Raw genomic sequence first — 16,987 nt, 5'->3', positions numbered from 1 at the left:
GAGGAGGAGATAGATCAGGGTGGACACTGGCAGCTTGTTACTTTTGGCAGCAGGCAGCGTTCCACCCCTGCTCAGAACCCTCCCACTGTGGTACTGGGAAACCATTACACTGTACTTGATACAGGAGACAAAGAATCGCCCCGTACAGCAGAGGAGAAGTCTTGTACCCCCAAGGCTGGGAAGTCTGCTGCCACCATTGCGAGGAGGAAATGTAGAGTAGTGGTGGTCGGGGACTCTCTTCTGAGGGGGATGGAGGTGCCCATCTGTCGCCTTGACATTTCATTTTGGGAGGTGTGCTGCCTGCCTGGGGCCCTTATCCAAGACATTACAGAGGTGTTGTCGAGGATTATCAGGCCCTCTGACTACTATCCCATGCTTCTTATCCATGTGGGCATTAATGATACCGCGAGGTGTGACACTGAGCAGGTCAATAATGACTTCAGGGCTCTGGGGGCACAGGCAAGGGAGTTTGGGGTGCAGGTGGTATTCTCCTCAATCCTGCCTGTCAGCGGTAGGGGCCCAGGCAGAGACAGGTGCATCCTAAAGGTGAATGCCTGGCTTCAAAGATGGTGTTGCCAGGAAGGCTTTGGCTTCCTTGACCATGTGATACTATTCCAGGAAGGACTGCTAGGCAGAGAGGGTGTTCACCTTTCAAGGAAGGGAAAGACCATATTTGGACACAGATTGGCTAAACTAGTGAGGGGGGCTTTAAACTAGGTTCAACGGGGGCAGGGGAGCAAAGCCCACAGGTAAGTGGAGAACATGGAAACCTGGGAGATGGGTCGGAAATAGGAGGGAGCATGGGCAACAATGTCAGAGTAAAAAGAGGTTCAAGGCAAAACAGGGAGGCAAGATCAAATCAATATCTTAGATGCCTATATACAAACACAAGAAGTATGGGTAATAAGCAGGAAGAACTGGAAGTGCTAATAAATAAATACAACTATGACATCGTTGGCATCACGGGAACTTGGTGGGATAATACATATTATTGGTATGTTGGTATTGAAGGGTACACCCTGCTGAGGAAGGATAGACAGGGAAGAAAGGGGGGAGGTGTTGCTTTATATATTAAAAATGTACACACTTGGACTGAGGTGGAGATGGATGGAGAAGAGGGACGTGTTGAGAATCTCTGGGTTAGACAAAGAGGGGTAAAAAACAAGGGTGGTGTCCTGCTAGGAGTCTACTACAGGCCCCCTACCTAGGTGGAAGAGGTGGATGAGGTTTTTTTTAAACAACTAACAAAGTCATGCAGGGCCCTGAATTTGGTGGTCATGGGGGACTTCAACTATCCAGATATATGTTGGGAAACTAATACAGTGGGGCATAGACTATCCAATAAGTTCTTGGATTGCATTGGAGACAAATTTTTTGTTCCAAAAGGTTGAAAAAGCTACCAGTGGGGAAGCTGTTCTAGATTTGATTTGAACAAATAGGGAGGAATTGGTAGAGAAGTTGAAAGTGGAAGGCAGCTTGGGTGAAAGTGATCATGAAATCATAGAATTCACAGTTCTAAGGAAAGGTAGAAGGGAAAACAGCAAAATAGAGATAATGGATTTCAGGAGGGCGGATTTTGGTAAACTCAGAGATCTGGTAGGTAAGGTCCCATGGGAAGCAAACTGAGGGGAAAAACAGCTGAGAAGAGTTGGCAGTTTTTCAAAGCAACATTATTAAGGGCCCAAAAGCAAGCTAGCCCGCTGCATAGGAAAGATAGAAAATATGGCAAAAGGCTGCCTTGGCTCAACCAGGAGATCTTGCATGATCTCAAAATAAAAAAAGGAATCATATAAAAATGGAAACAAGGACAAATTACAAAGGATGAATATAGGCAAACCACACAAGAATGCAGGAGCAAGATTAGAAAGGCTAAGGCACAAAGGCTACGTCTACACGTGAAGCCTACATCGAAGTAGCCTATTTCGATGTGGCGACATCGAAATAGGCTATTTCGATGAATAACGTCTACACGTCCTCCAGGGCTGGCAATGTCGATGTTCAACATCGACGTTGTGCAGCACCACATCGAAATAGGCGCTGTGAGGGAACGTCTACACGCCAAAGTAGCAACATCGAAATAAGGGTGCCAGGCACAGCTGCAGACAGGGTCACAGGGTGGACTCAACAGCAAGCCACTCCCTTAAAGGGCCCCTCCCAGACACAGTTGCACTAAACAACACAAGATCCACAGAGCCGACAACGGGTTGCAGACCCTGTGCATGCAGCATGGATCCCCAGCTGCCGCAGCAGCAGCCAGAAGCCCTGGGCTAAGGGCTGCTGCCCACGGTGACCATAGAGCCCCGCAGGGGCTGGAGAGAGAGCATCTCTCAACCCCTCAGCTGATGGTCGCCATGGTGGACCCCGCTATTTCGATGTTGCAGGACGCGCAACGACTACACGGTCCCGACTTCGACGTTCAACTTCGAAGTAGGGCGGTATTCCCATCCCCTCATGGGGTTAGCGACTTCGACGTCTCGCCGCCTAACGTCGATGTTAACATCGAAATAGCGCCCAACACGTGTAGCCATGACGGGCGCTAATTCGAAGTTAGTGCCACTACTTTGAAGTAGCGTGCACGTGTAGACACAGCTTATGTTAGGCATTCCTTAATCAGACTTCTCAGTGAAGACTGAAACAAAGACGTCATTAAGCATCTCTGCCATTTCCAAGTTCCCTGTTACTGTTTCTCCTCCCTCACTGAGTAATGGCCCTACCCTGTCCCCGGTCTTCCTCCTGTTTCTAATATATTTATAAAAAGTCCTCGTTTCCCTTTATGCCTGTAGGTAGTTTGAGCTCATTTTAGCCGTGTCTACACATGCACGTTACTTCGAAGTAGTGGCACTAACTTCGAAATAGCGCCCGTCATGGCTACACGTGTTGGGCGCTATTTTGATGTTAACATCGACGTTAGGCAGCGAGACGTCGAAGCCGCTAACCCCACGAGGGGATGGGAATACCGCCCTACTTCGAAGTTGAACGTCGAAGACGGGACCGTGTAGTCGTTGCGCGTCCTGCAACATCGAAATAGCGGGGTCCACCATGGCGACCATCAGCTGAGAGGTTGAGAGATGCTCTCTCTCCAGCCCCTGCGGGGCTCTATGGTCACCGTGGGCAGCAGCCCTTAGCCCAGGGCTTCTGGCTGCTGCTGCGGCAGCTGGGGATCCATGCTGCATGCACAGGGTCTGCAACCAGTTGTCGGTTCTGTGGATCTTGTGTTGTTTAGTGCAACTGTGTCTGGGAGGGGCCCTTTAAGGGAGCGGCTTGCTGTTGAGTCCACCCTGGCTACGTCTACACGTGCAGCCAACATCGAAATAGCTTATTTCGATGTTGCGACATTGAAATAGTCTATTTCGATGAATTACGTCTACACGTCCTCCAGGGCCGGCAACGTCGATGTTCAACTTCGACGTTGCTCAGCCCAACATCGAAATAGGCGCAGCGAGGGAACGTCTACACGCCAAAGTAGCACACGTCGAAATAGGGATGCCAGGCACAGCTGCAGACAGGGTCACAGGGCGGACTCAACAGCAAGCCGCTCCCTTAAAGGGCCTCTCCCAGACACAGTTGCACTAAACAACACAAGATCCACAGAGCTGACAAGTGGTTGCAGACCCTGTGCCTGCAGCATAGATCCCCAGCTGCCGCAGAAGCAGCCAGAAGCCCTGGGCTAAGGGCTGCTGCCCACGGTGACCATAGAGCCCCGCAGGGGCTGGAGAGAGAGCATCTCTCAACCCCCCAGCTGATGGCCACCATGGAGGACCCAGCAATTTCGACGTTGCGGGACGCGGATCGTCTACACGGTCCCTACTTCGACGTTGAACGTCGAAGTAGGGCGCTATTCCTATCTCCTCATGAGGTTAGCGACTTCGACGTCTCGCCGCCTAACGTCGAAGTTAACTTCGAAATAGCGCCCGACGCGTGTAGACGCGACGGGCGATATTTCGAAGTTGGTGCCGCTACTTCGAAGTAGCGTGCACGTGTAGACGCAGCCCCTGTGACCCTGTCTGCAGCTGTGCCTGGCACCCTTATTTCGATGTGTGCTACTTTGGCATGTAGACGTTCCCTCGCAGCGCCTATTTCGACGTGGTGCTGCACAACGTCGATGTTGAACATCGACGTTGCCAGCCCTGGAGGACGTGTAGACGTTATTCATCGAAATAGCCTATTTCGATGTCGCCACATCGAAATAGGCTACTTCGATGTAGGCTTCACGTGTAGATGAAGCCATAGTGAATGCTAGTGGGAAACAGGTAGGGTTAGAAGTAGAAATAAAAAAAAAAAAAGTTAAAAATCACTTAGAAAAATTAGATGTCTGCAAGTCACCAGGGCCTGATGGAATGCATCCTAGAATACTCAAGGAGCTGATAGAGGAGGTATCTGAGCCTTTATCTATCATCTTTGGAAAAACATGAGAGACAGGAGAGATTCCAGAAGACTGGAAAAAGGGCAAATATAGTGCCCATCTATAAAAAGGGTAATAAGAATAACTCAGGAAACTACAGGCCAGTCAGCTTAACTTCTGTGCCAGGAAAGATAACAGAGCAGGTAATTAAAGAAATCATCTGCAAGCACTTGGAAGGTGGTAAGGTAGTAGGGAACAGTCAGCATGGATTTGTAAAGAACAAATCATGTCAATCTGATAGCTGTCTTTGATAGGATAACAAGCCTTGTAGATAGGGGAGAATCGGTACGTGTGGTATACCTAGACTTTAGTAAAGCATTTGATACAGTCTCGCGTGATATTCTTATAAAAAACTAGGCAAATACAATTTAGATGAGGCTACTATAAGGGAGGTGCATAACTGGCTGGATAACCATACTCAGAGAGTAGTTCTTAATGGTTCTCAATCCTACTGGAAAAGTATAACAAGTGGGGTTTTGCAGGGGTCTGTTTTAGGACCGGTTCTGCTTAATATCTTCATCAACGATTTAGATATTGGCATAGAAAATATGCTTATTATGTTTGCAGGTGATACCAAGCTGGGAGGGGCTGCAACTGCTTTGGAGGAAAGGGTCATAACTCAAAATGATCTGGATAATTTGGAGAAATGGTCTGAGGTAAACAGGATGAAGTTTAATGAGAACAAATGCAAATTGCTTCATTTGGGAAGGACCAATCAGTTTCACACATACAGAATGGGGAGAGACTGTCTAGGAATGACTACAGCAGAAAGGGATCTAGGGGTTATAGTGGACCACAAGCTAAATATGAGTCAACAGTGTGATGCTGTTGCAAAAAAAGCAAACATGATTCTGGGATGCATTAACAGGTGTGTTGTGAACAAGACACGAGCAGTCATTCTTCCACTCTACTTTGTGCTGGTTAGGCCTCAGTTGGAGGATTGTGTCCAGTTCTGGGCACTGCATTTCAGGAAAGATGTGGAGAAATTGGAAAGTGTCCAGAAAACAGCAACAAGAATGACCAAAGGTCTAGAGAACATGACCTATGAAGAAAGGCTGAAACAACTGGGCTTATTTAGTTTGGAAAAAAGAAGATCGAGGGGGGACATGATAGCAGTTTTTGTGTATCTAAAAGGATGTCATGAGGAGGGAGAAAACTTGTTCTTCCAGGCCTCTGAGGATAGAACAAGAAGTTATGGGCTTAAACTGCTGCAGGAGAGGTTTAGGTTGGACATTGGGAAAAAGTTCCTAACTGCCAGAGTGGTCAAACAGTGGAATAATTTGCCAGTGGAGGCTGTGGAATCTCCATCGCTGGAGATATTTAAGAACAGGTTAGATAAATGTCTATCAGGGATGGTTTAGACAGTACTTGGTCCTGCCATGAGGGCAGGGAGCTGGATTCGATGGCCTCTCAAGGTCCCTTCCAGTCCTAGTATTCTATGATTCTATGAATCCTTGGGGACTCTGCTACATTCTGTTAGGGGTTTATGAATGCTTCAGCTTAGCTTGCAGGTATTGCTATAGAACCCACCATTAAATGTATGCCTTGAGATGATCAAGATCAGCAGAGTCCTGCCCTCCCAGATCTTTCTGAACTCCATGAATTATTGGTTTGCAGTACTGTGGCTGTGCTGGGAGTGCAGGGAGGAGTTGGTCAGAAGGGCCAGCAGCTGGAGGGAGGTGGGGAGGGGAGGGGAGGGATGTGGCCACGGGAGCTTGGATACTGCTGGGTGCTGAGAACCCACTAATTTCACCCTGTGGCTGCTCCAGTCCTGGGGCACCCAGAGCGTTGGTGCCTATGGCAAATAGCACTTTTATTTTTACTTTCTCCATCTGCCTTTGATCGTCTACTTTTTCCCATACTCTGCACTCAACCATCTGAACGTCAGTAGAGCACTCAAAGGACTAGTACTGAAGTGTTGGATACATGGCACAAATACTTTGAACCCTCCTTGTTAGCAGTGAGAGATGAGATGCACAGATTTAGGAAGGCAACACCGCTCTCTCTGACAACTAGTAGCGCTGTCAAAGTAGCTGCTACTCAGGCCTGTTGACGTGGATGGGAGGGGCCAAAGAAGCAATTGCTACTGTAGCAGTGGCAGCATCTGGAGCCCTTTAAATCACTTCTGGAGCACCACATAGCACACTCCAGGCAGGCTGTGATCGAGGAGACACTGATGGCTGGTTGTCTCCAGCCCTGCCCCTTCTGCCCAAGGCTCTAACCCTTTGGGAAGTGCAAAGCCAGGCACCTCCACCTTGCTCTGGGCTCGGTGAGACTGTTGGCTCCACTGCTGCTACATATGAGTAAAAGAGAAAATATATTGGTGCTAACAACTATGTGGTAAGTCAGCATTCCATCTGGGGCGGCGCTCGGGTTTGTTGGGGCCTCATTCTGACACCACCTGTACATTTGCACTGGTAACTGTATTACACACCAACTGGTGCATGTGCAAAATCACAAACTCAATTTGAGAGGCCAGGTTGGAGCATGTTTGAAAATGTGTGTCGGCCTTTGTGCAAAATGTCAGGGCATATCAGTTTCTGAAGGCACCTCCGTAGAAATCAGAGAGAAGGCTTAATAGCTACCGTATCATGAGATCTCTGGCATATGCAAGCAACCCTTACTTATAATTATTCTATTTTGTTTTATTCCTCTGGAAATCTTCACATGAAGGTCACGGCATTCATTAAGAAAAGAGTGTTTAAAATGTACAAGTATAAAATGTTCTTACATCCTAAATTGTCTCATATATTTTTAATAATTCTGTTTCAGAGAAACAAAGATAACAAAAGAAATGGCTTATATTTAAACATACCCAATAGTTTTGTTTTCAAGACAACTATTTCAGTGTTGTATGAGCATTGTAACAATATTTTTATTGTATCATAAGTACGAATTTATACAGCATCGGAGTTGTGACAAAAAGAAATTATTTTTTATTCTGGGGTTAACTTTAATTCTTTTTGCAAGATTAATAGATGAATCCTGCAGAAGTAATAGCTTTTTCTTAGACGTTAGGAAGCAGCATGCATGCAGTGACTTCATTGCTCTGTCACCACGAGGCTATGAAATGTAGTGCTGTAGTGACATCATGCAATAACTGTGATATATAACTGCTTTATAGCCCTTAAATCTTTCTCTGCACAGTGTCTATGATACAGGGAAAAGGTTTCTCCTTTACTCTCTCCACACATACATACAAACACTTATAATAAATTATGTTGCAGCCTACCGGGGGACATAATATGCAAAGTAAAGTCTTCCTTGGAGTACAGCACAGATTTTGGAGAAGGATGCAGACTGAAGACCAGGACTGTCAGTCCCTATTGAGGCAAAGAGCCCCATTTCTCCATCACTCTTGACAACTGCATTATGTTCTTCATTTCTTGAGCTCTCCACCTCAGGTATAACTACCTCTCACTCCCTGTCCATCTTTCAAAACTATTGTCATGTGATTTTGCTTCTCCCGCTTCAAGATGTATACAATTTATCCCTTCCTATTTGTTGCCACAATCAAAAACTCCTTCTCTTTGTACTTCGACTTCCTTTTCTCCAGCCTGCCTGCCTCTTCTCTTTTCAATTTGCCCTGCATTCATCAGCTAAAACAGAGGCCAGCAACCCCGGCCTGGAGCTCAGCCCTGCCCCTCCTCCCCCATGCAGCTGGGAGCTTGCACAAAGCCATGCCGCCTATGGACGAACAAAAGACCAGCTAATGCTACCAACCACTATCTAACACAGTAAAGCTCTGCATCTTAATGTATTCATTAATGAAGCTGTGGTAAGTAGGACTATTAGTAACTTTAGAAAGTATCACTGGCACTCTGACTGTACATAGAGGTCAAAAGGTCAAATTTCGGTGCTCCATCTCGGAAAGGTTGCTCACCCCAAGCTACAATAACCTCCTTCTGCCTGTACTTTAATGTTGCCAGACCCTTGCTCATGTAGCTTCTCTCTTTTGACATAAAGCTCTCTAAACTGATCAGTTGCCATTGTTAGCAACAGGCCAGGAAGACTAGTTCTGGCCAGGAGTCCTGACTGGCTGAGCATGGGCAGATAGCCGCAGCTGACCTCTCTATCCCATCTGAGCCATGATTGGCTCAAGAGCTGGCAGGTGACCTTAACCCTACTTCCTGCTGCCAGTGTTTCTCCCATTAGAAGATGAGGTCCTCCTTGTGAGAAGAGACAACGCTAGGGGTGACCACCTGTCCCCTTTTTGGTGGGATGGTCCCGTAACTGGGATGCTGAAAAGGCGTTCTGACTTATTTTATAAAAGGGACTAATTGTCCTGTATTTGCTGTGCAGGCGCAGCTGCTGGCGTGAGAGCACAGTACATACTCTCTGCATCAGAGGAAGCCTTCAGGATAGTCTGCTTTCACCTTCCCTGAGGCTCGGTGCAGAGGGGAGTCTCTGCTGCTTCCCCGAGGCTTGGGGGCAGGGAGCGCCATGGCTGCCACTTCCCTGAGGCTTGGTGAAGTGAGGGGAAGCGCCAGCCCCCCTCTCCCATATGTGGCGTTGGGAGATATGGTCACCCTAACAACAATGATGCAGGAGAGGCTATGGAGTTCTGTAGGATGTAGCAGCCCCAGAGCCTGAGCTTAGGACTGGGAAGTGAAGCGACAGAGCAGACCATGGATGCAGATCCACTAGACCTTGCACTACATGCAAGGCTTGTCCATTGTTAAAAGGAGGTGCCCTTCCAGTGACTGAAAGATCAGGGTTGGAGGGGTCATTGGGAAGACTGTATTTCCTGATGAAGCCAATTTCCTTTGTGAAGCAATAAATTTATTGTATTCCCATTAACTGTGCCATTCGTTGACACTGTGGCTCTGTGCTAAAGGAGCTGAACTGCATTTGTGTGTCAAAGTGATTCTTGGGTGAATTCCTGCCTGTCCAAAGCCCAAGGCAAAGGGAAGGAGAAACAATCACCAGCAGAACTAGATCTCACCATACTTCAAACAACAGGCTCACTTTTATGGCTCTGCCCCGCCTACATTTCCTCTCTCATTCCTGTGATCCCCATCTCACCTCTCAAACTTTCTCCCGGCTTCGCTCTTCTTTTCACCCTCTCCTTCTACCCTTGACTTTGTGCCAATGAATGACATCCCTCTCCCCACACCGGCTTTCTCCTTTGGGCCTCTCAGTAAACCCCTTTTCTTTGGCATTGCTGTCCACTGTTCACCTCTCCTTTTCTGTCACCCTCTTTCCCTTCCTCAGGTCCCACCCCTGCATTGTCGTTTGCCTGGGCAGATCCCTGCAATATTTCAGTGTGGCTCTGTGTGGGCACAACCAGTACTGTACTTTAAAATAATCCAAACTTATAAAGTTGCCAGCTCTTCGGATTCCTGCTGGGGGATGCCTATTTGCCCCAAGATGGAGCCAGTTTCTCAGTGAAGCTAGAAGTTCCAGCTTCCTTGTTAATTTCATCTCTACCTGGGAGGAAAAAAATAAAACCCTCTGACTTACTATCTTCCCCACCTGTCCACCTTCTGTGGAACTGCAACCAATGAGGGCCACTGTAGAAGGCAGGAAGAGATTCTCCCTGAATCTTAATAATTTTTGGGTAGGGGAGGGAGAAGGAGCAGCCAACACAATTCTCACACAAGGGGGAAGCAGAAAGAGATTATCAGCTCAGGATTGCTCCTCTCCCTCCTTTCCTCCCATAAAAATGGGTTGTCTTTCACTCTGCCTTCCCACCCGGCTTTCCAGCCCTGCAGTGCCAGGCCTAGGAAAGAAGTGAAGGACCCTGCAGTTGCCCCTTTATGTTTACTTGTCTTGGAGGCGGGGAGAAGAGGAGCCCACTGTAGTTGGACCTCTAGACCTGGGATGGAGTGTGAAGACCCTTTGAAACTGCAGGAGGAGCCAAGATGGGGGACAAGCAGAACTGCAATGGGAGATGGGTTTATGTGCATTGACTGACATGGGGGTTGGTGCGGAGGACATAATATATAAAAGCCATTGCTTTGGTACCAGTCTCATGGTTTTTTGGGGGAAGGGTCTGATGTGATTTTTGAATTCTTAGGGCAGGCATTGCTGCTCTATAGATCTGTCACTCAAGCTATTTTTGTTTTCTGTAACTCTCCCCCCCGGTCCTCATGTTCTATGTTATCTAATTCAGGCTTTGATTCTGCAAAGACTTATACCTGTATCTTTTTGGACTAACTTCTGGTGGCAAAAAATATGAGTTTGCAAGCTACACAGAGCTCCTCCTGAAGTCTGGAAAGGTACTCAGATAGTCACCGCTAAATACAAGATGGAATAAATTGTTTTTAGCATAAGGAATTAGCACAAAGTATAAAACATTCAAGATGAACTGGGCAGTTAAAGCAGCTCTTCTCTTCCACCAAAAACAGTAGGTCCAATGAAAAGTTACCTCACCTACCTTGTTTCTTTAATATCCTGGGACCAACACAGCTACACCACCAGTGCAGACAAAGATTATGAGTCAGCCTTCAGTCTGCACTCCGCCCCCACCAGAATCTTGAGGGACGCCTTAAATCATGAGATTAATGAGAAAATAAATTTTGGGTTAGTTTGTCTTCTGGCTTTTGAGCCTTTAGGATTTACATTGTCAAGCTTTTCTTTGCAATTATTCAGAACAAAAGCCTTACTTTAAAAACAAACAAACATGCAGCACGAGTTACTCACCTCAACCCACGACTCTGAGATGTGTGATAAAATTGTGAGAGCTGGTAACACTGGATGGGAGCTCTCCTTGAGTAAGGGCTGCAGGACCAGCCCCTCCTTCAGTGAATCTACAAGCTGTCATCTTGTCATTAGCACAAATGAAAAGGAATGTCTTGGAACTAATTAGAGCTTGTCTGATAAGTGCAAGTCTGTAGCTGTGAATATGCAATGAGTGGTGCAGGGTTTAGCCCCAGACCTCTGTTTGATACAGTGAGGTTTACATGCCCATACCATGAAAACAAAAGTAATTGTGAGAGACATACTAAATTTTGGAGAATTAATTGCTGTAAAGTTTTTAGCTCAGACTTCTCACTGGGAATATAAATTACTAAGTAAAAGCTGGAGAGATTTTTGTGTGTTTTTGGTTTTAAATTGCTCCAAGCATTCACTTGTGTAATATTATCAGAGTTTAATTCGCATTTTCTGCTAAATGTCTTGGTTGCGTTATGATGACGGCTTGTTTATAAAGTGATTTATACTGACAGCAAGACCTACAGCAAGCACAACTGTTGATGTTCCTGACTCCATCTTTCAGTTAAGGGAAAATTCGTGTGCCGTATGGTATTAATTATATTGCTGGCTATGCTCACAAAATCATAATTTGTTTTGTTAAAATGCCATAATTACAAAATTATGAAATGATATCACAGCATACTACCATCTATTAGCAAGTACAATTTGTGAAGTAATGAACTCATAGGAATCTCCGTTAAATCTCAGCTGAGATGTAGTGAAAAAAGGTTTTCTTTTGGACATGCTCATTAAAAACCCCATGAATTAGCAAAGTTCATCTCTATTTTCAGTGAAGTTAGATATTCAGAATTAGTAGGTAAAAGTACACTACAATTAGGGCCTGATATGCTAATCCTAAATGGTTCCTTTCAACCTCTTATCTTTGTGTATCGCAAGCCCACTAAAGAGAAACAGCAGGAATAACCTGTTGGCCTCTTAGTCTAAATTTTCTGCTCATGAATAAGTTGTCATTGTGATAAGGGCCTTTTTAATTACAACAGAAGAAGTCAATATTAGAAACTGTAAGTCCATTTAAAGCAGCACCTTCTCCAAGATCCATGCATGGAGACCTTCCATCTGCTGATTCATTCCTTCAGAAGTCTGAGTAGTGAGGGACAGCAACCCTCATAGTACCTTCTTGTCTTCCTCATTCTCCAGGGAGATCCCTCCATGGGCACAGCAATCTGCACTTTGAGCCACATTAGAGGGAAGGAAATATTAAGGGTTATCAGTGTCTCGATTTCCTCAAATCAGCCTGTTGATGGGTGGGAGTTGGCTCCCCCACAAAATGAACATGGGTTTTGCCCTCATACCCCATTGTCCACAGGAGATCTGCTCAATAGTCGTCCATGGGAAGATTCCAAGGCTGCTAGGGAACTGTGATGCTAGCGCATCTGGAACTGCCCCTGAAGGATTGTCCACCCCAGGGTGGATCTGGGGCCAGGGAGGTTACCACAAAGGTGCTCTTCACCTACTTGAAATAACAGATTGGTCCCAAAGAAGCTCCCTGTACGTGAGTGCTTAGCCAAAAGCCTCTTACCTCCAGGTGTTAGCTATTTGCTTACTTTCTTAAGTACAGTTTTTTTGTCACACAATTTCCATTTAACTGATCACTAAAACTGAGATCTGGACAATATCCAGGCTCTATTTACAGGTCCATTTAATGGGCAACAGACTACCCCACTATTTGTAAGAGAGAGCCCTAAAAGGGGTGATTCTAGTCTGTGTCATATTCACACTGAACTCCTCTCTGATCCACAGTGCTGAAGCCATGACATTAAAAAGATGTACCGCTAATGAGATGTGTTAGCACTTTACCATATGTAACCGTGGATGATTGATTGCTTTGGCATTCACTATAGGAACATTAGCCAGGATGAACCCATTTAGTGTTAATGTCAATGTAATATGCAGAAATTTCATTGTATTTTAGTGCTCATTTAGAAAACACTCTTCCAGAAGAATTTTTTACTTCTGTTTTAACATTTTAGAATTAAAAAAACAAACAAACCCCACTGGATTATACGTAGCAGTTCTGCTCAGATATTCATTAGTTACCCCAGCTGACCTGTGCCTCGGAAAGGAAACTGCTGTTCTGTGGCCAAAGGATATAAACTGTATTTGTATTATATGCTATATCCATGCAGATAGCTGAGAATAATGGTGCCTTTCAACATTTCCTCTATTTTTTCCCATCCATGTGCAGAATAAATTTTACATGTACCAAGGCATGTACGGTTGTGCACCACCAATAGAAACACATGCTGGTGGCTGTGGGCGCTCTACCAATCAGCTTGGGGAAGCACCTGAGTCTCTCCTGGACAGCCACCCAAATGCTCAACTTGTGGGGAACACTGATGCCCTTACTAAATATCACAGAATCATAGAATACTAGGACTGGAAGGGACCTTGAGAGGCCATCGAGTCCAGCCCCCTACCCTCATGGCAGGACCAAGTACTGTCTAAACCATCCCTGACAGACATCTGTCTAACCTGTTCTTAAATATCTCCAGCGATGGAGATTCCACAACCTCCCTTGGCAATTTATTCTGCTGTTTGACCACCCTGACAGTTAGGAATTTTTTCCTAATGTCCACCCTAAACCTCCCTTTGCTGCAGTTTAAGTCCATTGCTTCTTGTTCTAGACTCAGAGGCCAAAAAGAACAAGTTTTCTCCCTCTTCCTTATGACACCCTTTTAGATACCTGAAAACTGCTATCATGTACCCCCTCAATCTTCTCTTTTCCAAACTAAATAAGCCCAATTCTTTCAGACTTTCTTCAAAGGTCACATTCTCTAGACCTTTAATCATTCTTGTTGCTCTTTTCTGGACCCTCTCTAATTTCTCCACAACTTTCTTGAACTGCGGTGCCCAGAACTGGACACAATACTCCAGCAGAGGCCTAACCAGCACAGAGTAGAGCAGAAGAATAACTTTCGTGTCTTACTCACAACACACCTGTTAATGCATCCCAGAATCATGTTTGCTTTTTTTGCAACAGCATCACACTGTTGACTCATATTTAGCTTGTGGTCCACTATAACCCCTAGATCCCTTTCTGCTGTAGTCATTCCTAGACAGTCTCTCCCCATTCTGTATGTGTGAAACTGATTGGTCCTTCCCAAATGAAGCAATTTGCATTTGTCCTCATTAAACTTCATCCTGTTTACCTCAGACCATTTCTCCAAATTATCCAGATCATTTTGAATTATGACCCTATCCTCCAAAGCAGTTGCAACCCCTCCCAGCTTGGTAACACCTGCAAACATAATAAGTGTACTTTCTATGCCAATATCTAAATCGTTGATGAAGATATTGAGCAGAACCGGTCCTCAGACAGACCCCTGCAGAACCCCACTTGTTATACTTTTCCAGTAGGATTAAGAACCCTTAAGAACTACTCTCTGAGTATGGTTATCCAGCCAGTTATGCACCCATCTTATAGTAGCCTCATCTAAATTGTATTTGCCTAGTTTTTTTTATAAGAATATAATGCAAATATCCATGAACTGCTACATACATCACCATTACTAGAGTAAATATAATTAGGGATATCTCTGCTATGATGCCTACAGTTTTGCTTGTTTTTTGAATCAAGTGCTCCATAACAACATATGTGTGTTTATTTCATTCTTGATTAGAAGAACTTGGAGTCAATATTTTCCCACCAGGCCTGGCCTTTCCATTTGGTCAAATGACTTAATATGGTGTTTTATATGATTTACTATTCAAAAGGCATTCTAGAAATCCCTACAAAGACCTCCATAAATCTACCACCGTATTGTATTTGGATCTGGGGATAGTCATAGGGTTGCAGAGTTTGTCTATAACTAAAGCAGATTTGCAGATGGTAGAATTTTGCCTTAGGGTAGAAGTTAATGCAGAAACAAAATTGGACTCCAAGGTTTAAAGCTTATCTAAATGGGAAGAGACTGAAATCAAAATTGGCAGCAGCCTGAGAATAAGCTGTTGGATCTAACAGTGGCTATAAAGCAGAGCACTACTAAGATGCATTCATGTTAGTGTATATTGTGTTGTCATTGTAAAGCTACCACATAAGCAGATTTTAGAGGTTGAAAGAAAATTAGTCTTTGGGCCATCCTTTGTTGTAACGTGTCTGGTTTAGGCCATCCCACGGACAGATTCTGATGGGATGCAAAGCTAGGGATCAACTGAGAATTCAGAGACAAGGTAGTAGCTCGTATTCCACACCTCTACTTGTGTAGAGGGCATAGCTGGAGGGGTTGTAGTTGAGATGGTCTCAATCACTGAAATCTCCATCACTGGAGATATTTAAGTTCAGGTTAGATAAATATCTAACAGAGATGATAGATATTGCTTGGCACTGCCATGGGGGCAGGGGACTAGATTTGATGTCCTCTTGAGGTCCTTTCCAATTCTAGTATTCTATGCTCTTATGCTCTGTTTCTCTTCATAGACAAAGGTCAAAAGGGACTATTGTTATTATCTAATCTGACCTCCTAAACATCAGGACCTCACTCTGGAATAACCTAAACTTTGGCTGAGTTTCTGAAATCCTCAAATAATGGTTTAAAGACTTCAAGTTACAGAGAATTCACCACTTACATGATGGGTTGAACCTCTCTAATCCAGAACTTTCTGGTCCAGCAACATCCGGGGTCTGGCAGGACTATGAATGTTGTTGGACCAGAGAGCCCTGGTGACTGGGAGTGGGGGCCAATCAGGTCCTGAGGGTGCCAGACCAGGGAGGTCCAACCTGTAGTTTAAACCTGCTCATGATGCATCCCTGCCACAATGACTCCCTTAGCAGTGTTAGCACCAGCGCGTCTTACAGCAACCTTTATGGTCTTTGCTTACAGCAGAAGACAGCAAGGCTATTGACAATCTTGCAAATATGACAGAACAGAGCTGCCACAGCTGGGGAAGAGGCACTTCTTCCTACTGGACCCAGTGCAGAGCTTCCATGGCTATGGACAGGTGCCTCTTACCTACCCCGAGCTTTTGCAGTGGGAGAGGTCTAGGGGGAGTCCTGTCTTCTCTGGGCATCCTGCACCTCAAACGCTTCATTATCAGCCCCACCCTAGAGCCACATCCCCAGCCAAGGCCCTCACCTTGCACCCTAACCCTCTGCCATAGCCACGAGCCCCCTCCTGCATGCCAAACCCTTCAGCCTGACCTCTGCCACACACTCTCCATGTGTGGAACAACATTTGTTAGTGATACACCACCTTCATATCGGCACACGTAAGTAATTTAGCACATGGACATAAAATTAGAGGGAACACCTAACACAATCTCTTCTCTGAGAACAGTTACAAGTTCCCACACAGCTCTTTCTAAGCAAGCTTATTTATTTCTAAAACGAAAACATTATAGAGAAAATATATTTAATAGTTAAAAACCTACACACATGCTAACAAGATACAAAAGAGATTTCCCCCCAGCATTAACAAGGGTGCTGTTAGGAGTCAGGTTCCTTCAAATCCCATCAAGAGTTTGTCATGTGATTAAAGGTTCACAATAGCTTTAACTCAGAACTAGTGCACAGGCTGGGCAGAGCAGCTGTTTCTTACACAGCTTGGGCCTTTTGGCTTGGCCTTTTGTAGCAGGTAATCAGCAAACAAAGACCCTCCTCTCAGGGCATAGAGTCAAAAGGCTGAGTTTTTTTGTAATCTGCAGTGAGGAATCTGCCTTCACCTGCATTTCCATCGATATTCCCCAGGAAACCAACTTAATACTTTTTCCCCAAAACTCTATTCTTGTCTGGTACATTGTTCAAGATAGTCCTTTGATCATTCAGATCTTACATCACATCTCCCTCCAGAGAACCTACCTGCAATCATGGCCCACAATAGTTCAGAAAAGGCAGATGGGTTATTCCTCTATTTATTATAAAATATGCATTTT

Source organism: Carettochelys insculpta, chromosome 2 (genome assembly GCF_033958435.1).
Source record: "Carettochelys insculpta isolate YL-2023 chromosome 2, ASM3395843v1, whole genome shotgun sequence".
NCBI classification, from domain to species: domain Eukaryota; kingdom Metazoa; phylum Chordata; order Testudines; family Carettochelyidae; genus Carettochelys; species Carettochelys insculpta.
This window is presented reverse-complemented; position numbering follows the sequence as displayed.